Source organism: Coloeus monedula, assembly GCF_965178545.1.
Source record: "Coloeus monedula genome assembly, chromosome: 6".
Lineage (NCBI taxonomy): Eukaryota > Metazoa > Chordata > Aves > Passeriformes > Corvidae > Coloeus > Coloeus monedula.
Window position 1 is genome coordinate 57,155,758 of NC_138786.1, and position 22,974 is coordinate 57,178,731.

The window sequence follows — 22,974 nt, forward strand, 5'->3', positions numbered from 1 at the left end:
TCACTGCCAGAATACCTAAAGGGTAACTCTTGCTTGCTAGAGGAACTCACCTAAGACTTAGCCCAGTCAGGCCAATAAAGAAGAGAAAACGGACTTGCTGTGCTAATGATGTAGAAAGAAACATTCACTGGCACTGTATGGTGACACTGGGTATGCTCCACATGTCACAGACCCTGGACAGGCTCTGACACAAGTCACTGGGAGTTTCTACGTTTCATCTGGGGCAGCTTGAATGCCTTCCTCCTTCTTTTCCCTGAGGGCAGTGCCCATGCGCAGTCTGCCACCTGAGAATGTCTTGAACCAGCTCTCACATGAGGTAATGTGTCTGCACAGGTACCAGTACTCATCACTGTTAGACTGATACCATCCTGGGCTTTCAAAAAACCCCTAACCCAAACAAACCAACCCCCTCAGTCTGGCTGTGCTGTACAGCCCTCTTGGGACTCACAATTTCCCAGCAGATGCAGCTTTTTCTAAAGGAAGGAATAAGTACTTAAGCACAATTTTAGAGAGAGAGATGTAGGCCTTTCCTCAAGGATTATTCTAAGAACGAGTTCCTTTTTATAAATAATTTAATTGAATTAGAGCTGTGGTATGCCAGTTATAAGATGCTACTGAGTTTCAAGGTGAGGAAGAGAAAGGACAGTGGTGCTGCAGTCCATGACATGCAGCTTATGGTAACCTTGGTATGGTGACACCCACGCTAAGGGCTGACACTGCAGAAGTCTGTAAAACCATGAATGACACAGAGACGGTGAATGTGAAACAAATACTCACTATTTCTCATAATACAGAAGCACTATGACATAGCTGGCTACCTGGGAAAAAGGCTGAGGTTTTTCTGTGCACTGATCTGTCTCCTCTCAATGAACCAATGCTCAAGTCCTGCAGCTGCACAGAGAGGTTTGCCTTGCTTATGTATAAAATAATTAACTGAGAGCTTCTGAAAGAGCCACATACAAACTGCATTACGTGTATGCTTTAAACATGTGCAGTTAAAGGCATATTCTTCTTAGATTTTATTAAAAGTTTTATTCTGAAGAGTAAACAGAAAACCTGTTGGTGTAACAGGTGAAAGAACACTCACAAAACAGCTTTAAATGTTTTCTTTAACTCTGCGTAAAGATTTTTTCACAACATCCCACAAGGGGGTACAAAATAAATCCTCCACACACAGGTTTACAGTAACAGATTTCCTGTAGTTACTCTTTTGGGAGTTCAGATAATTCCACAAAACAAAATTTACATTGGATTGTCACTTATTCAATGACTCCTTGAAATGAGCTCTGGACAAACACATGACTGAAGGAGAAACAATCTTTACCCAAAATCTACTTAAAGCTTCTCCTATATTATTTGCCTTACACAAGTATTCAATAATTTTAAAAGTGACCAAATTAAAGGCACTGCCTTATGTCATCTCCCATGTTTATCGACAGAAAGCTTCTGCTTGGACAGAAAAAGTCCAAGTGGCCAAGAACTGTAAAGTTACACCAAAACCACCTCAGTAAAAGTGTTTAGTACCTTGTATTATGTATTTTTGAGGAGAAAGGTAACACACTGTGCAGGCAGATCACTTATAATGCAGGAGACATATGTCCAAAATAAGCAAACTAACTTCAAATATACCACTAAAAGAAAAAGAAAAAAAAAAATCTGTCCATGACAATGATTAACTTCTTTTTGTTTACATTACAGGAGAGACAACATGAGGTTTGGCGACCCATTGTGAAAGGCACTAAACACACGTAGTGGGAACAGTTCCTGTTCAATGATCTTACAATTCAGTTAGAGCTCAGACAAAAGTTGATGTAAACAAACAGAGGCAGTTAAGAAAAATTACAAATACATTATGATTTAGATAAGCTACAAGCACAAGCTATGAGGGTTAAAATGACAAACAACAGTCATGATTCCCCAGTCTCTACCAGTTGGACTGGGTTTAAAGCAGTCACCCAAGAAGCAAATGTTCCATATTTGTGAAAAAATCCAACTGAAGAAGTTGAAGCAATTATAAAAATAACTCTGTCCTTATTGCTCCATTTACTCTGTTTCCACACTCCTAAGGCACAAAAGCAGTTGATGTCCTTAATGCAAAGGGATAATGAGCATTCTTCATGTAATAAAATAACTATACTACAGGTACAGAAAAACAGATAAGAGAATTAATTTGCAAATAACGGTCTTAAACCAGAGTCAGCAAAGCCAAGCAAGTGTGAGGTCCCTGTTTAATGATTTACATGGACCAAAGCAGTAAAACTCCCTGGAGGAATAAACAATTTTTTGCTTTTTTTTCTGCACTCAAAAAACTTTTTTAAAGCTTTGAGGGTTATGCTTTTCTTTCAAAAAAAGTAAAGCTTGTTTTTCTATTGCACTTATTTTCACATTCAATCAATCTACAAATGTAGTCACACAGTTTAGTATCAATGTGCAGAGCAATGCCTCTATCTGGAAATTCACCATTCATTCTCCTGTTGAAGCATCTACTTGTTGCCCAGATCTTCATAGCAAGAGAACACTGAACTTGTCATTTTATCAGATGGGCTTTTGTCAGGTTAATCCAGATGAGCAGTGTGCCTGGAAAGTCAAGTAACTGACTCATGAAGACAAAAATTTGCACCAACACAACCAGCTCCTGCTGCCTCCTGCCACCTTTATTTCCTTAAGTGGTCTCAGCTTAATGCTTTTCAGCCATATTCACCTTTTTATGACGAGTGAAAGCTGTCAAGGGATACATTTTCAATAAAAGTAACTCAGTAGTTCAGAATTTTTTGCTTTATGAAAATATATGGTTCTACAACAGCAAAGATGTGTATTATCTGCTGCTTCTCAAGTCACAGATCCTGGGCTAAACAGAGTGGACTTCCCCTATGGTGAAGTCATAAAAGTTATGTCCTCATCCCTCTGTACACAAACCTTTCCCTTCCTTTCTCCACTCACTGCTGAAGAAGTGCTGCTATCAGTTGAGGTTTCCTTCTTACATTTCTTTTTTTAGCTTAATGGAACCTGATGTCACATCTGTAGCGGTTTTCAGTGGCAACATACAAGGATTGATAACCTAATGTAAACCATTTCTTGTCAGCTAAATTATTGATGCTGGAACTCACTGTTCTATAGAATCAATACAAAATGTTTTCAGTGCCCACAATGATGTGCCCACAAAAACTGCACATCCAGGACAAACTCAGGACTTTATTCTTTTCACTTCACTATCAGAGACAATTAGATACCAAATTACCTTGCACTGTCTGAACATTTTTCACAGCATTTTCAGCACATGCCAGAAATTATGTGAATTAATTAAAAAAAAAAAAAATCACCCACAAAATACAGTTCGGAATTTTTTTAAAGAAATAAAGCATTGGTAGTAAGCACAAGGCTGTGAAATCTGTATGAAGAACAGAAATCAAACTGAGATAGACAGCTAAAGCAAGTTTGGACTTCTGAAGTTTTCCAAATGATAATAAAGTACCTATTCAATACACTTTAAAAGCTTCATTGTTTCCTGTTCAAAAAAATTTTTGGATTAATGAGTCAGTGGGGTGGATTTTTGTTTATAGAAGCTAAAGAATTGCCATGCTGTATCTAAAAATCTTCATCCAAAAAAAAAAAAAAAATGCAAATGAACAGTCAAAAATTCAAGAACATTTAATATTCAGCTTTTTCATCTAAAAGAAAAACCATGTCCTGAATAGACTACTTTGCATCTGAAATCTGTTTGAAATAATGACTTATCATAATTCTTTTTGTCTACTTGAAAGGTTTGATTTGTAGCAAGTAAGGAGAATACTGTCTTCTTTTTATATAATTACAGCCTTCTTAGAAAGTTCCACATTATCTTTCAAAGTGAAAGCAAGCACTTTCAGCTGGCATAAAACCAAGCAACTCAGTTAAAAAAACGCATTAAAATCGATAAAATAATTTCAATTTGCATTAGTTGAGCAATGTTTTTTTTTCCCTTTTGAATGTATACATCAGTATTAGAGAACTGTTCTATGCTGGGCTATCTTATCACATTAACTACTAATTCAAATGCAAAGTTGAAGTCACTGTGTCCTGGGGTGCAGTCCCGAAACAGTGTAAGTCAAACAAAACCCAGGCTGCCCCTTTTCCTACTCGAGCTGCACATCTTTGCTCTACCCTTACCCCACCACTGAGATTTGTGTGGGCTGATTCTGGGAACTGACCTAATTGAAAAAGGGGTTTTTTGCTCCAGAAAAAAAAAACAACCTGATGAAAAAATTATTTAGTAGAATGAAAGTGAAAAATTAATAATGAAAAATTATTAGTCAACATGAATGTAATGTCATTTTCAGATTGCAAGTTCTCAGCAGTGACTATTAAACAGAACAGCCTTGGTCTACTCACAACTACTCCAAGAGGACAGAGATGTGTCTGATAGGGAGTATTCTACAGAGAGAAACATGCACACAAAAAAGCCTAAATTACCATTTCAGTCCACACCCACTAATCCACTCCATCAGACTGCACACGCTGGAGTAAATGAAGCCTCATCTTCAAAAGCAATTTGCAGAATTACTTGCTGATGTTGAAAAACTACTTCAAAAGAGTTTAAGTGTTATGGAATTTTACTGGGTTTTTTAAACAAGCCACTGTTTAAGCTCAAGAGGAAGGGGGGGAGTGTTTGCTTTTTAAACAAAGCTTGTAATATTTCATTACTAAACTATCCAGAGTGTTTATTTTAAAAGCATCATGATTACAAATAATGGCATTTTTCAGTTTTTAACTTCCCTATTCAAGTATTTCAGTTAGAAATGACTGACTTTAGTGCCTTTGTGGAACATGCATCCAAAAATACACAAACTGATGACTTTTTAACAGTATTAAAAGTGAACACTCTACCTGAAGCAAAATAGCAGTGCTGCTAATTGGCTGTAACTGACAATATTAACAGTTTCAGAAGTAAGACTGAGCTAGTGAAGTCCATGGGGACAAAACATCCTTTACACTAAAGGACATCATGCCAGCCCCAGCTGACACAGCAGTTCTGGGCAGGGCAGGACGAAGTTGCTGTGGTCTCACTACACTCATTTTAAGGCTTGAACAAGAGACTGGAGCACTCAGTTCTGTGTGACACCCAACTTTTGGATGCATGGGCTTCTTATCTGAAATTAGCTGGAAGACATAAAGGTACTTCTTGAAGGAACCTTAACATATACCAGTGGAGACCACACCAGAGATACCTCAGGAGACATAAAACCTAAGGTCATAGACTGTAATTTTTACAACCCATATCAATTTTCTCTTCAAAGAGAGGGTTATTCTGGTAGGAGTGTGTAATGAAACTGCAAACAGATGGTTACAGCAATAGAGTTTACTGTTCAAAGGTGCAATTTTTTCACACTTTGGGAGGTAAAATAAACAATGGAGAATGTATTAATTTATTCAACTGTTAATGCAATACTGGGCCAAGCCACTTTGTTCATTTTATGTACATCAACTGCCAGAACAATTACAACTAAGATACCTGATGTGTAAGTAAACTTTCTCCTATAATCCTCTGGAAGTTTACTTTTCAGGTCACAGTTTGTTTTTTTGTGTGTACTTTTCAACAATGGAGTTGTTGCAGTTTACCTTGGCATTCAGCTATCATTAAGATTGCTTACCTTTGAATGAAATTTATAAAACACTAGAATTAAGCACATTAAATTAAATCAAATCTCCTTTCTCACCTCATTTTTCTGTTTTTAATACACATCATTATCAAGAACAATTGCATGTACAGATCAAACACGCTTTATTCCAAGGCAAATCCACAGCAGTGCACTGAAATCTATACTACAAAGAGTAAGGACATGAAGAAACATAATATGCACAAAGGTCAAATTTACGACTTTTCTCACATCATTTTACTGCCAAGTCAGTATATAATTTAAGGTTATAAGTTGAGATACAGATGAGGGGATTTCCTAGTATTAACTTAAATCCAGTTCTGTACAAAGGAACCAATTGCTAACAGGTAGAGTCTCCAGACTCCTCTGTCATTGCATACAAATGATAAAATTTAAAGTGAATATTCAACTGTTCTTTTACATAAATTCCTGTTATATGATTGAATTTTGCTGCATGTATTTTGCCATTTTCAGTAAACTGTGCTTTCCCTTTGAAGTCTCTGACACACTTTCTTATTTTGCAGGAATAAAAGGAACATACACCTTCCATATTTACAAAATTACTTTCACTACTTTTTCCGGAACACTGTAGTAAAACTTAAAACCTGAAACTTTGTCTGGACATAGATAAAAATATATTCCTAATAACAAAAGAAGTTTTAACAGAGATAACATAATTTGGAAACTGTGCCTTCAGCCAATGTGACAGCAAAATACTTTACTGTAAATAAGTGCTGTACCTTCAAACAGATGTATTGCACATCTCACACTTGTACCCATACTTGCTGAAAACCTCCCCAGGAAAGGCCTTTTCTCTAATCTTTCACCAGTACTTTTCTGTTGTTTAAGAAAAACTCTCATACAATTTGCAGTAACTGTAATAGGAGGCTGAGAAACATAGATCCAGAAGGCAGATCTGCTGGCTCCAGCTCAGAGTATAAAAGCCAGGGCAATACCTCAACCAAAGGCTGCTGAGAACTCCTGGGTGTTCTGTGCTTCATTTCTTTTTCTGGAGTTTTCCCTATTTGTATAAATTGTTGCATATTCATTTAGTTGGAAACAAACAAACAAACAAGCAAACAAGCATGGCCTTTGTAGTTCAGTAATAAATGAATCTCGGGAACATAGACATGGGTTCACAGCCCTACTCCCAGTTTATAGTAATTCATGAATAACTTGAAAAGATGAGATTTAAGAAAGCACTTTTTAGCATTCAATAACCTTCACCTTTAAGACCCTCACTAGAATGATGTAAGAATTGAATTTAGTCTTTACTCTGGACCACTGCAATTTCAGCCAAATGCCAGAAGCCCCCAGTTGCATCTAAACACTTTTACTGAATAATGTAATTTCTGTGGTGGGACTTAAACTGTAATATTTGTCTAGGATTACAGAATTAGTTCTGTTCTACTACCTGATGGAGCAATGGTGAAATTGAGACTGATTTCTGAAAATTCCTTTGGAAAATGACACTTAAACTCCTAAGTTATTAAAGACAACATTTTCCAAACTTCTAAATTTTACTAAGACACACATAACTATAAGAAAAAAAAAATTTTTTTTTTCAGAGATACCAAAAAAATCAAAAACATCTCCAAGAAACCTGTTTTCATCTTTTCTTGTCCACTGGCAGCTGCTTCTTTTGATGAGTTACCAAGATAAAGGGCCTGACTGAAATTTCAGACTAGTGATATTTAATGACAGGCAGGGGCAATAATTCTGCACTCATCATAACATACTTAGATCAATCATGTCTGTCTGTAGTAGCTGCTTCAAGACAGAATGAAATTCAATATAAAGTACCCATTGCAAGTTCGAGACCCCACAGTTGATGAGAATTCTCACTGAATATTCTTGAGCCCCTTCCTGTACTCATCCTGCGCACTCATTAGTCAAAATAACCTTTCAACCCTTTAGGAAGAGGACTCTCAAAATGCTACACACAGGACAAACACTGCTTTGGTCCACATCACATTCCCACAATTCATGAGTCCCTGGCCAGTTATTGGTATAGCACAGCCTCATGTAGGATCTCTGACTCAAGAGAGAGATTCACCCCCTGACTTTGCTGGGATTTAGGGCTTTTACCTCATCTCTGCAGGCACAGCAAGGAGAGAAGCAAACACAAGTATAGTAGGTAGAAGGAGAAAATGAATCTTAAAATCATCAGTCCCAAGGCAACCACTACGCCTACAAGCATAATTTCTTCTCCTTTGCTACCCTGGGTCATGACCCTCATCCAAGAGAGGAAGGAAAGAAACTGTCCTTTCATCATTAATTTTGCTATGTCATTCAGGAAAACAACACTAACAACACCATAAAACCACAGTTTAAGTTGCCACTGGTATTTCAGCCAAAAGCTCATCACCACTATCAATTGTCTAATATTTCTCATTACCTCTTTAGTCATTCTAACAATCCACTGCAACTTATATAGGATCTGATTAAAATCTTTTCTGGCTGACAAAGAGCCAGCAGGAAAATAAAACTATCCCTCTTCCACCACAAAACTGGTCTACTCCATATTTAAATAGATAAAAAATCTGCATTCAAAAACTATGCAGTTGATGAACACTGTTCTAATCAAAAAAACCCAATCCAAATACTGACTGAAGTGTCACCTGAAGCAGAAGGCTGATAAGAAAAACCCTGTCCATAGACTGTTGTATCATTAAAACTGGATTTAAAAAAACCCCAAACAACTCAAAAAAACAATCCATCATGCATAACTGCAAAGTTACTTGGTTTTCCTAAAGCACCCGATAAGCAATATCAAAGATCACGTGAGTATGATTTTAAAATAGTTAATAAATCTATTCATTTGTATATATAACTTACAAAGGACAAAATACTTCTGATGCAGCAATCAAATCAATGCAGAAAATACAGCTCAATGAACTGTACACCTTGCCTCACACTCCAGGCTGGTACCTGCCAACAAAGAACCAGCATTGACAAGATTGACCAAGGTTAGTAGGCAGCACTTGGGGCACCCTGAGTTCCATCAAAGTTGGGAACAAAGCCAGATGTAGCACTGCCGTGTCTCCATGGGGAAGTAGGAGCAGGGAAGGACACATCCTATACACTAAATCTCACAGGAACTCAAAGTTACCACTTCCTCCAAGTATGTTCATAGACAGGGTCCCGGGATTTTGAACATGTCTCCTCAGCAGTTCTGAATACTGTGAGCATGTTAAAACTATTTACTGGCCACTTCTGTTGGCTCCTTCAATAGAACAGCAAGACACTTTAAGCTCTAAGACTTTATTCTGAGCATGCAATGGCATGAACCCAGCATATACAGAAGAGCCTGAATCTTAGACAAAGAATGAAGGTCACAGGTTCACTCCATAGGGTCAGCAGGGCTGGTCTGAGAATGAAGATGCCACATCCACAACTACTACAGGCAATTACACACCCTCCCTTGCAAGAGCAAGACACACTTTTCTCCCTAAAAAGTATACAAAAATACCACTGCAGAAAGTTGTTTCTCTTCCCTTTCATGCTCTCCCCAAGGCACAACTGTTGGGTGTGGTTTGTCATCCCACTTACTGCAGGACTGGAAGGCATGACACTGCTTTATCCTATGGGCTGCAGAAGAAATGTACAGACAGAGAGCAGGGAAAACATAATGCCAACTGGCATTCATCTGAGTTTTTTGAGTAATACTTCAAAAGCAAATATACCAACAGTTTTTCCGTTTAGTGAAATAGCTTTCCTGACTTTTTTCAGCCCCTGGGTGTGATTCCATCTCTACTCTTCCACCCCCCAACGTAATTCTTACACTTAAATCTTGACATTTATATTATTACTTTAACAAATTAATCTTTCTCTATGGAGTGCACCGTAATGCTCTAGGGAGGCTCATATGTTCCCATGAGTCCTGTGAGAGTTCTGCCAAGAGGTTTGAACTCCTAGACAGATCAAAGAGAAAGCAGTAAGATAAAAAGAAACAGGGTTCTCCAGACAAGACCTCTCCTTGACAAGAAATAAGGGTGGTTTACCGAAACAATCAGAGAGACATTTACATTTCAAATTTGGGGGAACTATCCTGTAAAATACTACAGTAGTAATTTCTGTACTAATTATTAGTGATTGGTTTCACTGAATAGGAGGCCAATATTCACAGAATGACTTGGGCTGGAAGAGACCTTCAAGTTCATCAAGTTCCAAAACCTCTGCCATGGGCTGGGACACCTTCCACCAGACCAGGCTGCTCAAAGCACCATCCTCCCTGGCCTTGAACATTTCCGGGGATGGGGCATCCACCCACAACTTCTCTAGGAAACCTGTGTCAGTGCCTAACCACTCTCACAGCCAAGAGTTTCCTCCTAATAGCTAATCTAAATCTATCTTCTTTCAGTTTAAGGCCACTCTCCCTTGTCCTATCACTCCATGAAATAATCTCACATTGTTTGTTAATTTGTCTGAACAGTACAAATCAGATGAGTTACAGATAAAATTTTAAGCTGTACAAACTGCAGTGCTATGGTAATGTCACTCTGAAGAGCAACACAGCTTTGCAAAGTAAGCCAGAAATTGCCTGTGTCCAATATTTTCAAGTGTCAGAAATGCTGAGAGCAGAGTACTAAGCGCAGACACACATATGAAATTCTAAGACAGATTTGCCAGAAGATTTGATTTTTGAAAGCCAATTTTTCTTCTAATCCTGCTGCTTCAAAAGCTCAACAAGTTTAAGTGGCATAATGATAACAAAGGTAGGTCTTGAAGCCAAAATGAAACTAAACAAAGCCAACAGTGATAGTTTATTTCAGCAGTTCTGGATAAGAATATATACAAGAGCTATACAGCACCATAGCCTAAATTTTAAAAAATTATTTATAATATTATAGTCAATATACAAATTTACTGTTTTCCCCTATTTCTTCCACATCTTGACCTCCAGCTCAGTTTGTCAGAATATATAATTTCTGGTTAAAAAGCACTGAACTGCTGCTACTCCAATCACTTTACCTACTAAGTAAAAAAACAAGTTACTCAAATTGCTTTCCAATTTGCTTAAACTAGGACTGAACAGAAACAATGTAAGGGATGACCTGGCCTCATCAATGAGAGGAGCTAAAATACCATTTTATTCAGCAAGGTTGGAATTTCAGAAATTTACAAAAATTCAGGCCAAGGATCTTAATATCTGGCCAGACCCACTTATTGGCTAGAATCTTGTTATGCAGCAAACCAAAATGCTACATTCATTCTAAGTTCACAAATAACCACTGCAGCTAATTAAAACATGATCTAAAATGACAACTATCATTGAAAAGAATCCTTAAAACGATAACATCAAGCGACCAAATTCTATGTACTTGATTGGATAGTCAATATTCTTACTCTCTATTTAAATGATCTTGTACATCATGAAAATCTTAAGAGATTTCACTCAAATAATGTCATGCTTTTTGATGAAACATACCATTTCTAAGCCTCATCATTTGCAGAAAATCCAGTAATTGCAGTCATCACACGTTAGGCTCTTGGGAAAAACAAATTTCTACATTTCATAGAATCAGATCTAGAGTCAGAATCAAACACAGATGTAGCTGTTTTACTCTGAAAAGAGCTGGTGAATTAAAATTGGAACAACAACACTGACTATTTTTGAAATCTGAAGATGGATATTGTGCTTTATCAACTTACTGAGGAATTCTTCTAGTCTTTAAAAAGAATTGTTTGTATTTGCTTACTAAATGTGCACCTTGATCATATGCAGCATGAGATCAGAAAAAGCATTTGGTTTAAACGAATGAGGCTCACAGTCTCAGTGGAAATGCTGTTTTCACTGCACGCTTTTTTCTCTTCACTTTTTTGTATTAGATCTACAACCCAACAGGAAATAACACACTATTTACTGACTGGGAGGACTGTGGAGGAAAATGACAGTGGGGAGAGGAGAAGAAAATGAGAGAGCAGGTTCCAGAAGAAACATGAAATTACTAGATGATACACAAATGCACTTTGCACACACTGAACACACAGAACAAATATTATGCACTGCAACACAAAGAAAAACAACTGTTTCAGAAATAGAAGAATTTGAAGCACTTGTTAGTTAAAAATACCAGGAAAAGGCATCCCTAAAGACAGACAGAAAATTAAAAAGCACAGGTACAACCACCTACATTTTTATGCTTTGGTACTTTTCCATCTGTACATTATGAAAAAAACCACAACACTCCTGGAAAAAAAAATCTTGCAGACATATAGGGGGTCACAAAAGCCATGAAAGAGATGCTTAACACAGGTTCCTGAGCAGATGACAAGCCATTAAACTTTCACCTTTAGGTAGTTATGACGATCTGATGTCTCTTTTATGATATCACCCATTTTTTTAATTAAATCTACAATGTGTTTAACAAGCAATTCTTCCATCAATCTTTGATGTGTTTTACTCATACTGCAATGACAGTTTTCAGTTCAGTCTCCTTAAAGTTCCAGAGAAACCATTTTCCACTCACTTGCTTTGAAAGCCATTAAAACAACTTGATGAAGAACAGCAGCAGGGGGCTAACAGAAGCCAAGGCTTAGGAACAATCTTTAGATTTTTCTCCTAAGACTTTCTCACAGACCCTCCTCACAAAGATCCTCAGGCCTTTTCATCCTCTCCTTTCTTCCCACCCCCTCCCAAAAATCAGTTCAAAGTGACAGATGCAACTAGCTCCAGATTCTGCTCTTTTCTTAATTTCACTTTTACCTCTCTATTTTGATAGACTCAACTGAAAACTGATTCCCATAGGCGCAGTCATCTTATCATCTTCCCATTGCGAAAAAGTGATACACAGAAAGATTCAAGTAACTTGTGAACACCTTCTAATCTGTCATCCATTCTAATAGACAGCACTACTAGTGAGAAATGCACCTGTTACTTAAATACCATATACTACCAGCATTCAGTAAATGGAATTAATTGGTGACTAATTGATTAGTGATTTATATACAGTTCTATGTGTTACTGCAGTATTTCTGAAACCTTCATGACAGTGACCCTGTAACAGTTTCAATACCGGGATATAAAGTAAAGAACTATGCAAGCCAACAGTAAATGATCTTTAAAATGAGAACTGCCTGTAACAAATGATAAATTCTTTGGCTATAGTTTCCTGCAAATGCAGAAATTACAATTTTATGGAAAACAAGCAGTATTAGGACAGTATTTAAGCTAATCAGAATCAGTAGAGCAGATTTTTTGTCTCTGTTTTGCTGAGCTCACCATAATTTTGTTTCTTTGATTATGGCCAACTGAAGGACAAATTTCACTGGTCACTAATTTTGTGGAGCATCTGTAATTCCAGAGCTCTACAGACTCTTCAGCTGCTGTATTCAAGTGATGTCACTGTGGTCAAGATACCGAACATAGGATTTCTCAAACATGAACAGCTAATTCCATGAAGCAGGGCTATGTGACACATTAACCCCAGATTCTAGTTACAATCCCTAGTTCTTTTAAAAACGAGAGCTACAGTTGCAGTACACATGGCTGGGAGCAAACAGGAACTAAAGGAGGCCGGCCTCATGTCTCCTCAACTTGAGGACAGGGGCAGCACATATGAGGGATTTGAGGTCAGGAAGGACAGATGGTGGGCATTCCCATTACAGCTAAGTCACCTTTGTCCTTACAACATTGAGCTTTATGTTTTCAGTTGGTGACTCTCACAGTTTGTGTTTCCACATTATTTTACCAAACTTGTATTTGTAACTCAAACTGTGAGAATACATTGTGGAATAAATTTCTAGATGTCTTGTACACAAACCTTATTGGTACTTTCTCCGAACATTAACAATGATACTTTCTGCATTCCCTCTGTTCAGCTAAAGTAATACACTATTAAAATGTTAGTGCGAGATGTTTTTTAACGAGTTTTTCTTTTAAAAATTTGGAAAAAAAATCTCATAAGAAAATCTAAGTCAGAGAACTGAGATACAGCCCTGTGAGTAAACATACAAAAAGTTTCTATTGGCTTTCTGACATAATTATATCATAAATATTGGAAAAGGATCCATCAAGAATATAAACTAAGGAAGTCCAAGAAGTAAAGAAACAATACCCAAAGGAACAGGAAGAGTTATGTATGATTTTCTACAAGCATTCAATCACTTTACAGAATAGAAAAAATGTTAATGCTGGAAGGACCTCACAAGATCAGTCAGTACAAGTCTCTTAACGGTGGCAGGATCAAACATATGTTATGTGAGTGCTATATAATACATGCCAGATACAGAATATGCTTCTAAGCATTACCCAGTCAGAGCTTCCATTCCAGGCTGTTCCATCATTCAAACTATTCCAACATTTGTGCAATCTTATGACTAAAATAAACATTTTCAATCCTATAATGCAATAGTACTGTAAGATTGTTATGCTGGAAGTACATCATGAACACTCCCTGTGGAATAATAATTTAATTAAAATTAGCATTAGCATTACTTCTTTCTGTATTCATTTTCAAGAATGTTTACTTCTCCAGAGGTGTAAACTTTTCTTTTCCCATATTTTCTATTTTCAGCGAAAGAACATGTCTCACCTTCAGGAGTTTAGCCTCATTTCCCTATAATGTATTCATCACCACTCAGCACATCTGTCCCAGCAAATCCCATTTCCTGTTCTATTCATGAGGCTCAGCAACCTGGAGCTTTAGTGATTGCCGCCACACTTTTCCCATGGCCTTCTCACCTCTCACCCCCCCCACGCACCCCGCTCCCATTGTTTATCATCTGTTCTCCCCTGCTGCAAACTGCTGTCAGATGTTCACTTATCCCTAATCTTACTCACTGCCTTTGATATTCTTTCTAATCCAACAACCTGTCAACTGGGGCATCAGCCCATGTCCACACCAGCTGCTCTGTCACAGGCCGTAAGATTCCCTCTCTGCTCCAAGAGGTATTTAAAGGATTTTGACACAGCAACTGCAACGTGAAACAAATAATTAATGCTGTTTTGATCAGTGATCAGGGCTTTAGTGTGACATGAGCTGACCACTAAGAAAAACTTAGCTTTACTTTGTTTAAACTTCAGTAAACTTTAGTGTTACTGTATTAACAAGATTTTGATCAATGTCTGAAGGACAGTGCCAAAAAGCTAAATTCTTTAGTTTAAAATAATGAAGAATAATTAATCTGAATGCAAGTCAGAGGGGCAGATAACATTGTATGCCTGCTGTGTAAAACATGCTTATTTATGCAGTATCAACTTGTATAGAGTTTTCAAAGCATGGGAGCTGACCTTTTATGAGTTACAGCTGAAAATACAAACTTATTTTAAATATGGCAGCAGTTGAGATAAAATTATTTAAAATACACATTTTCAGGAATAGAGTAGGATAGTTTCATCCCCTACAGAACATCAAACCCTGACATTTTAAAGAATACTGCCATTTACAGAAAATGTCTAATTTCCATGATATTCAGATTTGCTATAAACACTTAAAATTTTAGTGTTCATCTGCTTTAAAACATATCAAATACACATAATGTCATAGCTGAGATTGTGATTCAGATGACAGACTTTTTGTATGGGGAAAAGTTTCTGCTATTTAAGCAATCATGTGAATTTTGATCCAAACTGAAAAACAAATACAGCATTTAATTGTTGGAAGAACATGAGCACTATTTTATTTCTCAGGTCTAACTGCAATTCCAACAAAAAAGATGGTACCAAACAAGACAAAAAAAGCCTACTTTATACCCTACAGTAGTTGTATTTCACACACAGAAGTATAATAAAACATCAGTGATGAATTTTATAACATGGTTCATTCACTTAGAACTAAACCACTTTTATTCTTAGGGCTTGTCTATACCAGGACATCAAGAAAATTAATCTGAAATAAATACCTTGATGAACTTGAATTCTGCTACTTAAACTCCATTAAACCCCTGTGTGGACACAGTCATCCTGTTTAGTTTACTGCTCCCTTAGGGCACGCACTGGAAAGTTAACATGGATTAAGGTAGGGTATGAATTCAAAGTGCAATCGTACTTTGAAAATGGTTTAACGTAAACAGACCCAGACTCTTTGTTGTAGAATGAGACATGGAGTTAATCTGGAAAGTCCTGTGTAGACAAGTCCTTGCAGATGAGGCTACTGGAGTGGTATTGTCAGAGCTGATGGTTTTCAACTTCTTCATCTGCAGACTTGGAAACATCTTCCAGTGAAGCTGCAGGCCTTGGTAGCACATTAAGCCTGCTGATAATTGATCTGCTTTTCTTAGCTGCCTCATACGGATGACCTGCAAGTATTCCAATGGCCCTCAGTGAGCTGCATACCAGAACTTGAGAAGTACTGGTTTAAGCTCACTACAACTTACGTACCTCCTCCCAAACTCAGTCTTAACTTCACAGTTACTGTGCAGTAACCCAAGTAGTCTGATGGCATTAAATGAGATTTTACTGATCGTTTATGCAAGTGCAGACCCATTTCAGCTACAAGAGGTGCTCAATAAGGCCTTATTCTTTCCACTAAGTGACATTTGCTGTCACAAGTGTGTTAAATTGTAATATGACTGACCTAAAAATACGAAGTTTTGTCACTGTCAACTACTTTTCATGCATTTACTTCAAAGCTTACATTCACTTGTCAAAGCACGCTGGATAAAGAAATTAAGACTAACGCAACATAATTTCACTGAAACAAAAACAAGTACTAGTGTTCTTTTCAACTACTGCTCTTATTAACTAATGCTTCTCATTTCCCCCTTCGGTAATTCATAAATGTCTTATACAAAAATAACTTGTACAAATTTTCAGAGTTGAATTCAAAGCATACGGCAGAGCCAGAAACAGATATGCCTAGATTCCTTAGTTCCTTTTCTTAAATCTGTGCTCTAATTGCAGAGAACACCATTTCTCTCAGAGGAAATTATGTTCCCTCAGTACTTAACTCCCTAATGCTGTCTCTGCAAAAGCTTTTCTTTCTTTTCTTTCACCCATATGAAAGAATTATACTGCACCTCAACTGCATTCACTGTTAACACAGCAGCAGTCACATCAAAAATCAGTCTCATCCAGGATCTACCTCTGACAGAAGGCAAGATGCCCAAGGAAGAATATATTGTTAAAATACTCTCAGACTCCTGCAATTTGCAGCTCAGGGACTCCCTGAGCTAGAAGCAGTATGTTTCCATTTAAGACTAATACTCAACACTGACATAACAGACTTGACAAGCTGAAGAAAATGAGACAAACTTCACAGGAAAAAATGGCATCTCCTTTCACTGCACTACTGCTTGAAAAAAATGAACTGCAAATAAGTGTGTTACTTGGTAACATATTTCCTACTACTGGAACCTTTTGAAGATTCAACAGAAGACTTACTTGTTTGAACAGGTAACTTAAAAATCTGTTTACTCCCTCAACAGCATAATTTTTAACTGTCAAAACAGAAAAGAATGTTTTATGTCTATAAAAAAGCAGACGGAAGTTCCAGAGAATATTTCAGGCAGCTGGGCACATTCATGTTGCTATTACCATATAAAAAAATTTCTAAATGCAAAGTAAGATTGTTAATATTATTGTTACACTGCCCTGCTTTGCTTTTTCATCTTCAAAGTTTTCATTACATTAATGATGCAGGCCTCACTTCTTTCTCCATGCATACACATATTTGAATCTTGATGACATCTCCAAGACAGTTAAAATTATAAGACACAGTAGTTGCTCATGGTCACAAAAGAAAGTAGTAGCAAATCTGAGATTAGAAATAAGAAATGCCTTCTTCACTGATGAATTGCACCCTGCTCATGAAGCACATTTTCTACCCATTACAAAGTTCAAGAGGTGTTAAAATCTACAGCAGGCTTGAAAATGACTTTAGAATGACTGCAAAACTGAAAGATATAATAATTTAATTCCCTTAACAGTGAATGAAAAACATCATGCATTAAAATGAACTTGAAGGGAGCCTTTTTCATATTTAACTTTAAAATAAATTATTCTAAGCATTAAATCAATAGAGGAAATGTGATGGTAAGGCATTGACCTACTCTGAAATGTGGAAGGAATGTGAAGCTCAGAAAAGAGCAAATACTTCCTACTTACCACTGCTGACTGCATGGTTCAGTCGATATGCATGGAGTTTTTGAGGTTTATCCCACCCGCATCATTGAAACAGATGCCCATTCACCATTCCACAGATTCAAAACACAAACTCACTCACATACAAACACACTGGGAAAATTACTGACAGTTGGTTCTAGTCTGGTGGCAAACTTCTAAAAGTTCCTGGGCAAAATGCACATATATGTTTATACAATGCAAGGAAACAGTGGCAAGAGCTCCCCTGCCAGAACAACCTTCAAAAACAAAGCTATAGGAGTCTGGGCGAAATCCACAAAGGCTTTGATATGTGAACTCTGGACAAAAGTTTCTGTAACAGCTCAAGGTATTATTCCCCCAGCTAGATGCTTCCCCCCAGCTGATGGATGTTCTGCCTCCCCTTTGAAGGGTGCTGTCTCTAGCACAGAGGTCACCAAAAACAATATGCAAAGGCAATTCACTTAGTTCTGTATAAAGCTCAGTGATTTGGCTTAAAGGGCTGATGGCAGTGGGATTGAATTGGAACAACAGAGTGAGAGCTGGAGCAAAGCCATCTTCTGCTGATTCCCAGGGGGTAAGAACCACTAGCACAGTGAAAAAATTGCAGGCAGTAACTTCTTAAATTGCTACAGAAAGATCCACCATAGCTCTGTCAAAATCCTGTGAACAGGTCCAAATCCAACGTGCAGAACCACTGAAATCCCTCCCTGATCAGGTGCTGATTAAGAAGATTTCGTTGTAGCCCTTTTGGATACTTAATGCTGCTCAAAATCCTGATGACTCTCCTTAACTGTTACTACTCAGAGTCGACTTCATGACTTGGGAGTCTCAGCAGAGTTCTTAAACTTGTTTTTTTGGGTGTTTTTTTTTGTCTAATATATTGGCTAGTGCCTGGCTAGCATACACAAAAGAGAGCTGAAGATTTACACACAAATGTGTTTCCCAGCAGTGAGCACACTCTCCTGTGATGTGGGAAGCAATATTAATTGAAGTGAGATCTTGCAGCCTGACTCTACCACATCCCAGGGAAATGCCCTAGCCCTTGGGCATTGAGTTAATCTCTCATTAGCCATCCCTCTGGTCTCTTGAATAAATTATTTATGAAAAGCAGAAAAACTTCAATAGGAAAAAGTGAAAAGAGATTTACCATGGAGTTCCTGGTAAAGAGGCCAATTCTTCAGGAGGTGATATATGTTTAAAAAAAAAAGCCAATTTAGATAACAAATCAATTTGCACTTTGGGGGCAAGTACACATAAAAGCTAGACAGATGCTATCCTATATGTGAGAAAAACTAATTTTCTTCTCTCGGTACCAAGAAGAACCAAAATATATAGGAACACTGGGCTGCTACTGACAAAATGAAGAGAATATTCGTTAGGCTAAGTGAGGTACCTTGTCCATCTCTCAACTCCAGACTACCTCACTTCAAACATGGCTTATTTGACTTGAGGGCCCCACCTGGAGCAGGGCTGACAGCTGAAAATCCCAATCAGAAGCTGAGGTTCTGTCAGATGCCTATTTGGAAGAATGTAATTGTAATCTGCACCTTAGCCCTCCACATTGGCCCTCACCAAAATCCGACTACAGCTTCCTGAATTCCACACCTCCTTGGCTGCACTTCCATTTCTATCTTTACATTACACAAAGACAGAAGTAATCATTTAAATGAGTGATGGGTACAGTGATTTGTCCAGCAAGCCAGGCTATTCTCCACAGCTTGGATGCCCAACACCAAGCTGCAGGGTGCCTCAATCGGCAAGGTCCGAAACCTGGAAGCCTTTCAGAAGGGTATACACCTACTTCTATGCTCTACAGGAGAAATTCAGAGATCATCACTTTCATTTAAAATACAGGTGGGAAGAAGGAGAAAATGATGAAAGACCTCATATGAAAAGATCTCATGACCCCCTCTGGGAAGAAGAGAATCTACCATGGGCATAAATTGCTGTAACTTCAGGAACTGCTGTGATTTCTAACAATCATCATTTCAGCTGAAGAGCCAGAAACTGAGATTTTTCTCATGATCTTTTAGAAGAGTATTTCTATATGGAACCAAATAAAATTTAAAGGATGAGTCAAGCTCTTACAACACAAGGGAACTTGGCACTCGAGCACAAACCTACAAGGACACTGTTGGGGATTTGTCTAACATGACAGTAACTGCCTGACTGGATTCTACATAGACACAACTCTGTTCTTGTGTTTGTCCACAGCTCCCAGGGTGGGGAAGACATACTCAGTATGTTCAAGGAGAATATTCAGTTGGCCAAAACATTAATCCAATCCTTGGGCCTGCAACTGTAAATGTGTAAATGCCTCTGAGAGCAGGTAGACAATGATCTGAGTCTGTGGCTCCACTCTTCATCAGGCGTGACAACAGCCTTCTCGAGATGTGTAACCTGTGTGGGTTTACAAGAGCATTCCCAGAATCACAGAATATCCTGAGCTGGAAGGGACCGATGAGGTTCATTGATCCAACTCTTGAGTGAATGGCCTATACAGAGATTGAGCCTGTGGCCTTGGTGTTATTAGCACCATGCTCTGACCAACTGAGCTAATCTACTCAACATTTTGTTTAGATTTCAGCCCCCAAATGGATCCTCTTCTGATGTCTTGCAGATTTTGAATGGTCTGTAAAGCTGCTAGAACAATAGTGGTTTATAACCCAGTAGGGTGCAGGTTGAATGGATAAAATCAGGCTAGCAGAGTACACTGAGATGTAAATCACCTATCTGAATTTATCTAAATTTATGTTTATGTTAAAGACCTTACTGTATTAGCTATAGTAGTGGGATTCAAATTATCTCCACACAAGTAGCATACTTTTGATATTAAATGTCTAGAAATCAATGCCGTTACTTAAGCATTCATGAATGCTTAGAAATAATCTCAAAATCCTACGCTGTATGTAAAATATTTTTCAATTTCCTATTTGTACAGAAAAGTAGTAGCTGTGAAAAAACCCAAATGAATTAAAAAAATCACTCTCTATATGTCCTTGGACAGTGGATATATGTTAAACAATCAATGCCTATTTTAGGAATATACCTCTTTGAAAACAGATTTCAAACTCTCAGTCTTCAAGGCCCCAATTATCCTTCATTAATGTTATATAAACACCAAAAAACACATCAGTGAATCTTCTTTGGACTACAAGGAATTAGAGAAGATGTGTCACAGCGTCACAAAACATACCTATAAGACCACCCCAAGCCTTCCAATTGCAGCATAATGCCACATATTGCGTAATTTAAGTATCCAAACTAGGTTCAGTTTTCACAGTGCAACAAATGCCATTATTCAGGTTTTCCCCATTAGATTATTCTGTTATTCAGAAGGACTTTTTTATTAGATCTTGGGTCAAGTTCAGCAAGCAAGTGCAGGGAATTCATGGAAGGGGGAAATTAATGTTACTGTAAGATACAACAATTAGGAACTGGGAAGAAGAAAAGTTTCTTTTCTTTTTCCAGCTAGTGAATTAAAATAGTTGGACAAGGGAAGACCTACTCAGCATAAAAGCATTAAGATCAAGGGCTAGATTTTGGAAACAATTGTCAGTTTTAGAGGAGTGGTGGAATTTTCAAAAATTCTTAAGCAGAACAGGCATCTGACTCTCTTGAATATTACAGACTTGACTGTTTAATGGGGTTTTCAGCAGACCTAAATGCTTTTGAAACAATTAGTCAAATGACTGAAAATATTTAGTATTTCCTCTGGTTAGTAAGTCAGTTTTTAAATGCAAAATGTATTTTAATAAACGTAGGGCCTGTCTCTCAGGTCAGGTACAGACAGTCGTGCTCACATTGAGCTCATGCTCTCAGTAGGCTGGACCCAAGCCAGCCTCTGCACAGATGCCATAGAAACTACATTTTCAAGTTCATTTTAAGACAGTGCTGCAGCCAAGAGAAACAATCTCTGCCCTCACCAGGCCCCAAACACTCATCCCTAACTACCACATTACCACCTCCCTTCCGTCAGCATAATGAATTGAATCACTGATCTTGTTTAGGTTAAAACTGTCTTCTTTTTGTTGGCTAGATTAGGTTTGACCCTGGTCCAGCTCACTCAGTTGCTGCACAGACACTTGTGCAAGGAGGGGAAGTAGGAAGAAGGGCAAGTCTGCTTCATCTGGTGGCAATGCTGGTCTCTGTCAATTCACAGCACATGACCAAACATACCCTTATTTCTTCTTTACAATACTCATCACATCTAAGGCACATCTATTCAATTAAATGTAATTTTGCAATACCGTTTTGTACATTTTAATTAAATCTCGTTTTTCATGTAAATAGAACATGACTCAGAAATGAAATGAAATTAAGTAGCAAGACCCATCACTTGTAAGCTAAAGCAGCAAAAATTCAAAACATGAAATAATGTTTTTCAGATTTATTTCTGATACCTAGAAAGACATAATTCAGTGTAAAGCTCTTAGCTGTTCATGAATCAAAATGGTTTATTTATCCCAACGAATGAGATGAGATCTTTCCTTAAAAAAACCATGTACAAAATGCATTTTAAAAAATGTTAAAAATCAGCTTATCTGCTTTAATGAAACTTATTCGAGCCTTTGCTTTTCATTTTCTGTACTTTATCTCACTGCTGGCACTCAATAGATCTTCTTCTGCATTTCCAACTGATGTGTTTAGAAGCAAAGCAAAGAAGGAATGAGATGTGTTTTGCAGCACCCATTTCTAGGTCTGTCCAAACTCCTTCATTTCCCCTTCCACCACTGTGCCTGGGTAAAAGCTCACCCTGGACCAGCCACCAACCAGGCCCAAGGAAACCATCCAAGGAACATGCAGTGCTCTGTGCTGTGAGAAGTGACTTTCCTTTCACAGCTTGCATTCCTGCCGCTGTTGGAGGTACCAGTTCTCAGTGATCCTGTGAAAGGTGACTCATGTTGATATAAACACGATAAGGGACAGGATGTCCTTCCCTGCTTCCCACCTGCAGGCGTTGAGGCTATTCAGAGAATCACAGAATAGTCAGGGTGGGAAGGGACCTCTGGAGATCAGCCAGTCCAAACCCCCTCTCATGGCAGGGTCACCTGGAGCAGGTATCACAGCAATGAGTCCAGGTGGGTTTGGAATGTCTCCAGAGAGAGAGACTCCGTGACCTCCCCGGGCAGCCTGTTCCTGCTCCTCAACATAAAGTTCTTCCTTATGTTGAAATGAAACTTGTGTTTTATTTTATGGCCACTGCTCCTCATCCTGTCACTGGGCATCACTGAGAAGAGTCTGACAGCATCCTCTTTGACACCCACGTTTGAGATATTTATATACATTAATGAG

At 38.0% G+C, this 22,974-nt stretch overlaps 1 protein-coding gene across 1 annotated transcript in view; it reads right to left on the reverse strand.

Annotated features, from left to right (window-relative positions):
• The window catches only part of NUDT14 (nudix hydrolase 14), a 59,119-nt gene that overhangs the window by 35,323 nt on the left and 822 nt on the right, over nt 1-22,974 (reverse strand). The window lies entirely within an intron of this gene.